This window comes from Aquila chrysaetos, chromosome Z, assembly GCF_900496995.4.
Source record: "Aquila chrysaetos chrysaetos chromosome Z, bAquChr1.4, whole genome shotgun sequence".
In the NCBI taxonomy this organism is placed as follows: Eukaryota; Metazoa; Chordata; class Aves; order Accipitriformes; family Accipitridae; genus Aquila; species Aquila chrysaetos.
In genome coordinates this window covers 71505319-71517126 of record NC_044030.1, presented here as the reverse complement: position 1 = coordinate 71517126, position 11808 = coordinate 71505319, and the positions used below count along the sequence as shown (strand labels likewise).

Genomic DNA, 11808 nt, shown 5'->3' with positions numbered 1-11808 from the left:
TAGAAACCATGCTGGTTCCCAGAAGAAAGGAGGACCCAAATTGCTGGCTGCCTTTTGGTGTCATCCAGAAGCACACCTCAGTTTGGAAGAGTTTGGTTTTGAGCCTCTTTTCTCCATCAAAGACAATGTGCATTTCCAAGGCTTCAAGTTACTGTTGCAAGAGGCTGAAACAGCGTCATCTATACCAGTTTCCCTTAAGATAAGAAATAATTTTGTCAAACGTAAGGGCTTACGCTTCTAATCTTTACTACTTGAGCTGAAGTATTTTTCCTGACTTATGATACAGGAGGTGAGATCAGCAGATTATAACAGCTGTTCACTCTTTCTGAATGAAAATTAACATTATCAAAGGTATGCTTTGTATTTCAAAATAGAAGGAGTATTAAAGAAGAAATGAGTGTTCTATAGACTTGCCATGTTTTTAGAAATGCTTGAAGTTAATGATGGTTATCTCTGTTGGGAAACTGCTGTCATTCACAGCTTAGTATATACAACTACATATGCATCAGCACAGTTGTAACAATGGGAAATAATGCTCTGGTTCAAAGAGAAACTTAAAACCATATGACATGTAGCCACAGGCAACCTTTTCTTCCTGCACTGAGATATGCTATCCCAGGGGGTGATTACCAGACACTCTATAACAGACTGCCTGACTCAGATTCCCTGATTTGAGAGGAAAAGGGAGAAAAAGTTTAGAGCATGTTGTTATTTTTATTAAAGAAGCAATGCAATGCAAATTTGGGGGGTGGGCAAAGAGGTAAACACTACAGAATATTACTTTTTCATTACCCATTTTTTCAGTTCTAATTCAGAATATCCTAGTTCACCAAGACGGTAGAATTGGTAAGAATTTAACTGGCTTTTATAGCCAATTGACTTTGAGGAGATACCAGTGGCTGTATTTCTCTCTTGGAACTCTGTCTATTTAAATGTAATTTTACAGTTGTCACATCCCAATTTCTCAGGACGACAACTCAGGTTTGCTGATTCCCAGGTCAGGATTAAGGTGAAATGACACCAGAGATCTTTTCACTCACAAAACTCAACTTTTATTTGCTCACAACAAGAATTGGCATGCTCGCAACAAAAACTGGTATGCTTACAACAAAAATTGGCATGAAACTACATCAGTAAACTGTGTAACGTGCTAACCATACATCACCAAACATCTACTATAGGCTGTAATGAACGGGTTAACTTTGTTCATGAAATCGCATGGGGGGGTAGGGACATTCTTCGCTTATCTAAAACCTGTGGAGGTAGGGATATTCTTCACTTATCTAAGACCATGAATATCCGTTGAGTAGACAATTGCATACCGATGATTAGCACATGTAGAGAGACGTTTACAGAGCATGAATGGGACTTGAGTCACCTAAAGAACAGCTGAGGAAGACTTCGGCCTTCATCCCAACAACCACCAGAAGGCAAATTACGACCACCTAACACCTGATGGCACAAGATACCGAAGATACCAGCCAGCCGTCAGGTATCAGGGACTAAAAAGACTGCATAAATAAAGAGGCTCTTCCCCAGTTTGGGTGTGAGCTTGTGGCGGAGCACTGTCTCCCCGGCCGCCCAGCGCTGTTTTGCTCTTTTATCGCTTGCTAATAAATTCGATCTTTTATTTAATACAAATTGGCTCCTCCAATTTGTCACGAGCGTCTATAACATAGGCCTTGCTTATTTGGGAATCAGTTCAGGGAATACAATAAGGAGAGCCCTCCCGTTGAGTCACGAGGTTCAGAGCAGACTCCCTTGCTTTCTAGACTCCCTTGCAGAGAAGAGCCATGGGGTGGCTGGATCCACTCCTAGTCCCAGACTTGGTCAACGGTTTATGTCTAAAGGGATGAAGTGTAGGGATTTCGGAAAGAGAGAGAGAAAAAGAGAAAGATTGCACCGGTCCTGGGTCCAGCGATGGTCCAGTCAGTCGAGGGGTCCAGTTCCGGTGGGTGCACACAGGTGGGGCTTCAGTTTGTGTCCTTTCAGCATCCTTGCCCCTCCTTTGGGCAGGCACTCGAACTCATTCAGCTGATTAGGTGTCATGCACGGTTTGTGCTTTCAGAACCTTCAGGAGATGGTCGGTGGGCTTGGGACTCCTTTAGGGAGTAACTTCTCCTTCCCTGCAGACATGACCACTGTTTGATCTTTGGCCATGCATGGTGAGCTGCCCCGCTCAGCAGATCAGAACAGGGAACTGTGCACCCTCCGGCCTGCCCTCCCCATCCCATTGCTGATGTCCTGTGCTGATGGGCTTCTTTTCACCTGTGGTTCCTTGCTAAGCAGGGTTCGTTGTTATGCAGAGTTCGTGGTTAGGCAGAACTTGCCCCACCACAATGTTTGAGACTTTAACTCTTTCAGTCTGTCACAACAGTGCAAATTCTTCTTTCTGACTAATTGTCATGGATTAACTCCAGCAAGAAACTAAGCACCACAGAGCCGCTCGCTTTACAAGTCGTCTTCCTGCTCCCATAGTGTTGTAAATGATGCTTTAATGATGCTTTCGACGCAAGCATTCCTTTCTCACAAGACTACCCCCAACTGTTTAGCTTCCATAAAAGAAGTGCTAATAGTCAATGGGGGAAAGAGTAAATAACAAAAGAAAACAAACAAAATACTGTCCAAATGGACTCCTTCGGATAGGATCAATTAGATAAGATTTGGTAATCTCTGGAAAATGTAGTCCCTAACAAAGCAGTATGTTCTTATTGTGTACTAGATGTATTTAAGAAAATATGCTCCTTGCCAATCTGACGCATATGCATGTGTGTGTGGTTCAAACACTCACTACCACTTGATTTTTTTAGGAGTACAAGAAAACTAGGCCAGAAGTTCAGCATTACTTTAAAAGTAAAAGGATCCAGAATTAGAAATAAATTATAAGAATATAATTGTTATAATTGTGCTTAAAATTGAAATTATAATAGTTTGACCCATCAGTATGTCAACAGAAAGATAAATCTGATGTAAATGGGAAAGCAAAGGAATGCAGGCTAAGTTACTTAGGAAGCCAGTGGAAGAAATACAAGTACTTCTCTTGACTTCATTCTTCTTTCTCTATTGCTCTTTATCCGTAAGGTTCATCAGTGTTCTTTGTCATATCCTATTTAAACTGCATAGAATATCTATCTGTTAAATGCTTCCAAGCAAAGAATGTTTTTTGTAGACTCGCACCCATGGCTTGCAGGACAGAGCTTGGCAAGGTTGGAATGCTGACATGGCTGCAGTATAAATAATAAATAGTAATTTGTAAAGTAAAAATCTTTTGAGGAGAAACCTATTCTAGTGACTTCAAGTTTTACAAAGGCAAATCATCAAAATCAACAATCTATTTTTGCATAATTATGTTCTCTCTGAAACTGACTCCAAGTGGACAATGTTGATCAGGGATGTCACCGAGAGACTACCAAGCCTCGTACAGTCCACTGACTATTATCCGCTGCCGTTGTTTCACATGGGCACCAGTGATACAGCCAGGAACAGTCTGAGGAGTATCAAGAAGGATTACAGAGCCCTGGGAGTGGTGGTAAGGGACTCTGGAGGTAGTTTTTTCATCAATCCACCCAGTCAAAGGGAAGGGGTTTGAAAGGGCCAGTCAAATCTGGCGAATCAACAAATGGTTACGGGACTGGTGCCACAGCCAGGGGTTTGGCTACTTAGACCATGGGACTCACTTCGAGAAACCTGGTCCACTGGGGGCTGATGGGGTCCATCTGTCAGAGAAGGGGAAAAGCATCTTAGGTCATAGGCTCGCCAAGCTGGTGAAGAGGGCTTTAAACTAAAGTTGCCAGGGGAGGGGAAACTCAATCCATCCTGGTCCTACCAGTTTGATGCCAGTGCCAGCAATAGATGCCCAGAGCCTGGATCACAGGTCAGCAGGAGAGCACCTGAAGAGGAGCACAAAGGAATTCCAGCCACTCCAGCCAGTAAGTCAGCTTCATCAGGGGCCCAACTTAAATGCCTCTATGCAAATGCACATAGCATGGGGAATAAACAAGGAGTTAGAGACGTGCATGCCTGCAGGGCTACAGTCTTATTAGTATCAGGGAGACGTAGTGGGATGGCTACTATGATTGGAGCGTTGGAACGGAAGGATACAGGCTCTTTAGGAAGGAGAGGCAGGGGAGACAAGGAGGGGGTGTCGCCCTCTATGTCAATGATCAGCTGGAGTGCATGGAGCTCCGCCTGGGGATGGGTGAGGATCTGACTGAGAGCTTATGGGTCAGGATTAAAGGGAGGGCAGGGACAGGTGACATTATAGTAGGGGTCTGCTACAGGCCACCCAACCAGGAAGACTGAGCGGGTGAGGCCCTCTACAGACAGATAGGAGCAGCCTCACATTCAAAAGCCCTGGTCCTCATGGCTGACTTCAACCACCCTGGTATCTGTGGGAGGGACAACACAGCAGAACATAAGCAATCCAGGAGGTTCCTGGAATACCTTGATGATAACTTCCTTCTCCAAGTGATAGAGGAGCCAACGAGGAGAGGTGCTATGCTGCACCTTGTTCTCATGAACAAGGAGGGGTGGTGAGGAATGTGAAGCTCAAGTGCAGCCTTGGCTGCAGTGACCATAAAATGGTGGAGTTTAAGATCCTCAGGGCAGTGAGGAGGGTGCATAGCAAGCTCACTTCCCTGGACTTCAGGAGAGCAGACTTTGGCCTCTTCAGAGATCTGCTTGGTAGAGTACCATGGGATAAAGCCCTGGAGGGAAGAAGGGCCCAAGAAAGCTGGTTTATATTCAAGGGTCACCTCCTCCAAGCTCAGGAGCGATGCATCCCAACAAAGAGGAAGTCAGGCAAAATGCCAGGAGGCCTGCATGGGTGAACAAGGAACTTCTGGGCAAACTCAAACATGAAAAGGAAGCCTACAGAAGGTGGAAGCAAGGACAGGTAGCCTGGGAGGAATACAGAGAAATCGTCCAAGCAGCCAAGGATCAGGTTAGGAAAGCTAGAGCCCTGATGATAGAATTAAATCTGGCCAGGGACGTCAAGGGCAACAAGAAAAGCTTCTTTAGGTACACGGGTGATAAAAGGAAGACTAGGGAAATGTGGGCCTTCTCCAGAAGGAAAGAGGAGATCTGGTTACCCAGGACATGGAGAAGGCCGAGGTACTCAGCTACTTTCTTGCCTCAGTCTTCACCAGCAAGTGCTTCAGCCACACCACCCAAGTCACAGAAGGCAAAGGCAGGGACTGTGAGAATGAAAAACTGTCTACTGTAGGAGAAGATCAGGTTTGAGACCATCTAAGGAACCTGAAGTCCATAGGACCTGATGAGATGCATCCGTGGGTCCTGAGGGAACTGGTAGATGAAGTGGCTAAGCTACTGTCCATCATATATGAGAAGTCGTGGCAGTCCAGGGAAGTTCCCACTGGCTAGAAAAGGGGAAACATAACCCCTATTTTTAAAAAGGGAAAAAAGGAAGACCCGAGGAACTACAGCCCAGTCAGTCTCACCTCTGTCCCCAGCAAGATCACAGAGCAGATCCTCCTGGAAACTGTGCTAAGGCACATGGAAAATAAGGAAGTGACTGGTGACAGCCAATGTGGCTTCACTAAGGGCAAATCATGCCTGACAAATTTGGTGGCCTTCTACGATGGGCTTACAGTGTTGGTGGATAAGGGAAGAGCAACTGACATCATCTGCCTGGACTTGTGCAAAGCATTTGACACTATCCAGCATGACATCCTCGTCTCTAAATTCCAGAGACATGGATTTGACAGATGGACCACTCGGCAGATAAGGAATTGGCTGGGTGGTCGCACTCAAAGAGTTGCAGTCAATGGCTCGATGTCCAAGTGGAGACCAGTAATGAGTGGTGTTCCTCAGGGGTCAGTATTGGGACTGATGCTGTTTAACATCTTTGTCAGCAATACAGACAGTGGGATTGAGTGCACCCTCAGCAAGCTTGCCGACAACACCAAGCTGTGTGGTGTGGTTGACACGCTGGAGGGAAGGGATGCCATCCAGAAGGACCTTGACAGACTTGAGAGATTGGCCCATGTGAACCTCGTGAAATTCAACAAGGCCAAGTGCAAGGTCCTGCACATGGGTCGGGGCAATCCCAAGCACAAATACAGGCTGGGCAATGAGTGGATTGAGAACAGCCCTGCGGAGAAGGACTTAGGGGTGTTGGTTGATGAGAAGCTCAACATGACCCAGCAATGTGCACTCACAGCCCAGAAAGCCAGCCGTATCCTGGGGGCTGCATCAAAAGAAGTTTGACCAGCAGGTTGAGGGAGGCGATTGTCCCCCGCCGTACTCCGCTCTCATGAGACCCCACCCGGAATACTGCATCCAGCTCTGGGGCCCCCAGCATAAGAAGGACATGGACCTGTTGGAGTGAGTCCACAGGATAGCCACAAAGATGACCAGAGGGCTGGAGCACCTCTGCTATGAAGACAGACTGAGAGAGTTGGCATTGTTCAGCCTGAAGAAGGCTCCAGGGAGACGTTATAGCAGCCTTCCAGTGCCTAAAGAAGGCCTACGAGAAAGCTCGAGAGGGACTTTTTTTACAAGAGCATGTAGTGATAGGACAGGGGGTAATGGTTTTTAACTGAAAGAGGGTAGATTTAGATTAGATATAAGGAAGAAATCCTTCACTGGTGAGGCACTGGAACAGGTTGCCCAGAGAGGCTGTGGATGCCCCATCCCTGGAAGTGTTCCAGGCCAGGCTGGATGGGGCTTTGAGCAACATGGTGTAGTTGAAGGTGTCCCTGCTCATGGCAGGGGGGTTGGAACTAGATGATCTTTAAGGTCCCTTCAAACCCAAACCATTCTAGAATTCTATGATTCTATGATACACTCTAATGAAGAATACTTGACTACTGAAGAACTCAGGGCATAAGAATATCTGAATCTGCCTGTGTGCAGATAGACACTCTTCCGTGTAGCATAGATAAAACTCTTGTATTAATGTAGTTAAATTGTTTAGTCTAGGTATGTGATTTCTGCTTAGGCATGGGTACGTATGTATATGCTTGAGAAAATTTAAAGATTAACATAAATGAGCACCTGCGTCAGACAAAGAGCAAACAAGCTGTGCTACAAATTAATCTTTTCACTCCTCCTTGGGTGATGGTTGAGACTTTTAAAACAAAAATATTGTTCTGACAAGCTAAATGACTTGCAAAGGTCTCTTAGGCTCTAATGACATACAAGGGGCTTTTTTCCTCTTGGAAACAGCACGTACCAGTCTGTCTATGCAACAAAGTGCTGGAACATGCTGTCTACCTTCAACACCATATGGCTAAATATTTTATTAAAAGTTATGCTGCACACAAACACAGCCTTTTCCAGACAAAGACTTGTAGACAGCATGATACAGTAAGCATTTTTCCATTTGTAGTAATTTAGAAAGTTATTTCAGAAGGCAAACCAAAGCCATTTAAGTTGAGCATGTGGTATAACTAACACAGAGATTATGTGATTTTTAGATCTGACCCTAATGACTCCTCCTGGAGATTACAAAATCCAGGGTTTTACAGAGTCACAGAATGATACACATTTTAGGAAATTTCATTTCCAATTCACCTAGCGTTTACCTTCCTTTTGTTTTTAGTTCATCTTGCATCACAGAACACTCCTGTCAAGATTACAAGAATACGGAATTCACATAAGCCACATCAGAAATTTACTGCCTACCAATGTCCTGTTACAAATAATAAAACCTGTATTTTGATACATACTATAAACACTAATGCTAAGCCATTATTTTTTCAATTACTGAAGCTATAAAGCAAAGATTAGGTCATCCTATGCAAAGTAAAAGGACACAAGTACAGAGCTAAAAAATACTTTGTGGAAGAACATTTCTGTTCTGTTTCTGAACAAAATAACAGCTCAAGCACATACTGAAACTAAGTGACCTTTTATGTGGTTTGATGGCTCCACTTATGAAGATAAGGTCACATATGTAGTGTTTTGTTTGGGTTTTTTTTCCTAAAACCTCCCACCCCAAGACTTACGTAACAAACACACCGAATGATGGTAACATGCAATCAGCAATTTTTACACAGGTTACTTTAATGGGTAGAGATACTGTTTTAACAGATATATTTGCCTACACACACACATATTTATTTATATATTTAAATATGTTATAGTATATTAACCTACTTAATAAACATGTATTTGTATGCATTTTTGTGTATCTGTATGACTTCATCCTTTGCAAAAATAGAGAACATGCTGGAGAACGCAACAAAAATGGGTGCTTCTATACCAAAAATCCTTCCTGACAGTCAGTTTTCATCTCCTAAACCAGAAAAATAACTCCTTTTAGCAAGAGGAATACAACATCGCAAACAGTATGACGACGCCCAAGATGCATGATAGTACAATTTTTCCCCCCATCTTACTAAGCTACTCTGCAGCCTGACACTATAATGTGTTATACACTGTGGTGAGTGCTCTAGCAGTCTAGAGCAGGTTAAAACCTATGCTCTTCCTTCCATGCGCTCTTCAGAATAAGAGGAAAACAATAATTTTGTAAACTGTGTTGAATCTTGCAAACCTTAACTCTGTAAATGCAGTTGACATATACCTCTGATATGGCTGGGGTTGTAAGGAAGGGTATTGAAGACCATCAAAATGTAATAATAACATGAAGATCAGTAGAAAACTACTCAAGCCTATGCCTAACCATGAGATTTTAAATGTGCATAGATGATGCTGTTTGTGAGAAATAGAATAGGAAACTGGCTGGGACTGCCGTGTCATAGGTCTTCAGCACTGAAGTTTCTTTTACAGGGATGCTCATAATGGCAATAAAAGGCATTTGTGTTTTCCATTTGTGTTAGAAACCCTCTGTAGGCTGCATTGTATTAATACAGCATCACCCAGCTATCTGCTGGTTTCTGCCAGAAAAGACCTCCCTACTTGCCTAATACACAGTGGATGTCAGACTTTTTTCAGTGGTCACCTGTCCTGGTTTCAGCTATAGGGATAGTTAATTTTTTTTCTAGTAACTGGTATAGTGTTACGTTTTGGGTTCAGTACGAGAATAATATTCATAACACACTTATGTTTTCAGTTGTTGCTAAGTAGCGTTTGTACTAAAAGTCAGGGATTTTTCAGTTTCTCATGCCCAGCCAGCTAGAAGGCTGGAGGAGCACAAGAAGTTGGGAGGGGACACAGCCAGGACAGTTGACCCCAACTGGCCAAAGGAATATTCCATACCATGTGACATCATGTCCAGTATACAAACTGCGGGAGATTGCTGGTGGGGGCAGATCGCTGCTTGGCAACTAACTGGGCATCAGTCAGTGAGTGGCGAGCAATTGCATTGTGCATCACTTGTTTTGTATATTCCAATTCTTTTATTATTGTTGTTATTTATTATCGTTGTTGTTATTGTTGTTATTATCATTATTATTATTTTCTTCCTTTCTGTACTATTAAACTGTCTTTATCTCAACCCACGAGTTTTACTTTTTTTCCCCAATTCTCTCCCCCATCCCACTGGGTTGGGGGGGAGTGAGTGAGCGGTTGCATGGTGCTTAGTTGCTGGCTGGGGTTAAACCACGACACCACCAGACTCTTGAACTGTCTTGCCAGAGAAGTTACTACCCTATAAAAAGGCAAAAAATAGAATGAACTCTAAATGAACTATAGAAAAACTCTCATATTTTGGAAGTTTGCAGTACAAAACTGCTTACTAGTTCAGCAGCAATATTTTAAAAGCTAAACCAAAAGAATATTTGTTGACTGCTAAACCTATTAGAAGTTAAATGTTCTACCCTTGTCTTATAGTTTTTTGTTCCATGTATTTCTGTGTCAAAATCTTACATTTTTCCCTCAATGTTTTTTTTCTGCATTTTTTCCCAGTCTGCTCATAGTAATCACCTTCCCAGTGGTTAAATGACAAATTTACATATGTGTCATTTAGCATAGCATTATTGAAAATATAACATATGGCCACAGGGTAACATTTTTGCCTAATCATGAGAATTGGATTTCACTCTTCATTCCCTGTCTTCCTGTGAATGTAATCTATAAAATCAAATCACCACTAAATAACTAACAAACACAAAAAACAGCTGAACAATACGCTATGGTTTACTGTACATTAAAATCCTCACCATTCAGAGTTTGTTGGGTTTTTTTATCTTGTAGCAATCAGTAATGATTGTGCACCTTTTTCCGGGTCTAAGACGGGCACTTAGTGCTGTGATATTTCACTTTGACTAGAACACTGATCTAGTCTTCTCTAAAAAATAACTTCATTAAACTTGGAATTTTTTTCTTTAAGTGCCAAACCTTTTGAACAGATTTTTATGGGTGCTGCAGTTTACAAGGACAACTGAAAGTGTGTAACAGATTTTGTAAAAATTGGTCAGTGAAGCAGGGAAAGTGAGCTAGAAAACACCAGCAGCATGTACTGAGTTCCCTGGGGTATGACGGGAGTACCCCTTTACCTATTAGTATCCCTCATCGAGACACACTTGGCAGTATGTCTTTCCCCACCTGCATCTCAGCTGCAGATATTCTATTCACAAAAATTATTTTCATTACTTTGTCTATGTCGATGTCCCAGTGGACACCAACCCTCAGACATTCTGATAAAGCGGTTACCTGCAAACAGCATTTGTGACCATAACTGTTTTCTCTGGGTGCTATCAGGCATGAAGGGTCCTGCACACTCCCACAGCTTCTGAACTGCATGGCAGGCAGTTCTGCTCTTGAGGACAGCATCAACAAGTATTCAAGATGTCATATCTTCCTTCTCTATTACAAACAAACCAGATCATCTGAGAATGCTACAGCGTACTTAGCATTTCTGAGAACAAGTCCATTTATTCTAGCATGCAGATCTGGCTCTAGGAATGTAATTTTACAGCCTGTTTCTGAAAAAAATCTATGTCCATAAAGTAAATTAACAGCTGTTTCTGTCTAAGTCCAAGCCTGGAAAACGATTCCTCTTCAGATTATGCCATAAAACAATCTTCTCCCTGAAGATATTCCAAACTCAACTTGACAAGGCCTTGAGCACCCCATTCTAGCTTTGAAGCTGGCCCTGCTTAGAGAAGGGGTTTGAACGAGGTGAGCTCCAGAGGTCCTTTCCAAACTAAATTATTTGGTTGATTCTCTGAAGTATGACAAATAGGCACTCACCCAGCAATAATAACCCCAAAACCTAGTTATGATCATTTAAATGACAAAACGGTTAATGTTTTTCTGTGAAGTTTTCAGCAAAGCTATCTAGCTAAGAAGCCTGTTCTACAGTTACAGCATTTACTGATATGAACCCAGTTGCTAAAGAGTCTCCACTGCCTCAGCACAGTTTGTTTCCATGGTAAGGCAGGATATTAAACCTTACATTAGACACTTCTAGCAGGATTAAAGAGAGGTTGGTATGTCTTGATCATCAACTCAGCTTTAACCTAGAAAAGAAGCAATTTATACCTAGTAAGCTGTGAAGAAGCTGTAGGAGGGGTAGTTGTTTTGTTTTCCTGTGGGACCACAGGGGTTTGTTGCCTCTGATTTCACGGGGATGTTATTCAGCAACCCAATGGGTCCCTACCAGTCCTACCTGTCTACTTTAAAAAAAAAAAAAAAAAGCCTGACAGGATACCAAATGCGTTAGGACAGGGTAATCGTCACACGACTCGCTATCAAATTTCAGTAACAGGAAAAAAAAAAAAAAAAAAGACGTAACTTACTCCATTTCGTATTTAAGCAGAACGATCGATTTCCCAGCCTACCCAAAGCAGCAGCACAACCCCCAGTCACCGCAGCGGCCTCTGCGCCCGCCGCCCATCCGGAGCAGCCGGCCGGCCTACCGCGCAGACAGTGCCCGCCTTG

General features: G+C 43.0%; 1 long non-coding RNA gene across 1 annotated transcript; it reads right to left on the bottom strand.

Moving 5' to 3' along the window:
* Positions 1-1963: 1963 nt before the first annotated feature.
* On the bottom strand, positions 1964-11754 carry LOC115337480. The gene is made up of 3 exons (XR_003922158.2): positions 11667-11754; positions 10579-10731; positions 1964-2126 (listed from the first exon to the last, which is right to left on the bottom strand). It is a non-coding gene; the product is annotated as an uncharacterized LOC115337480 (long non-coding RNA).
* Positions 11755-11808: the final 54 nt, after the last annotated feature.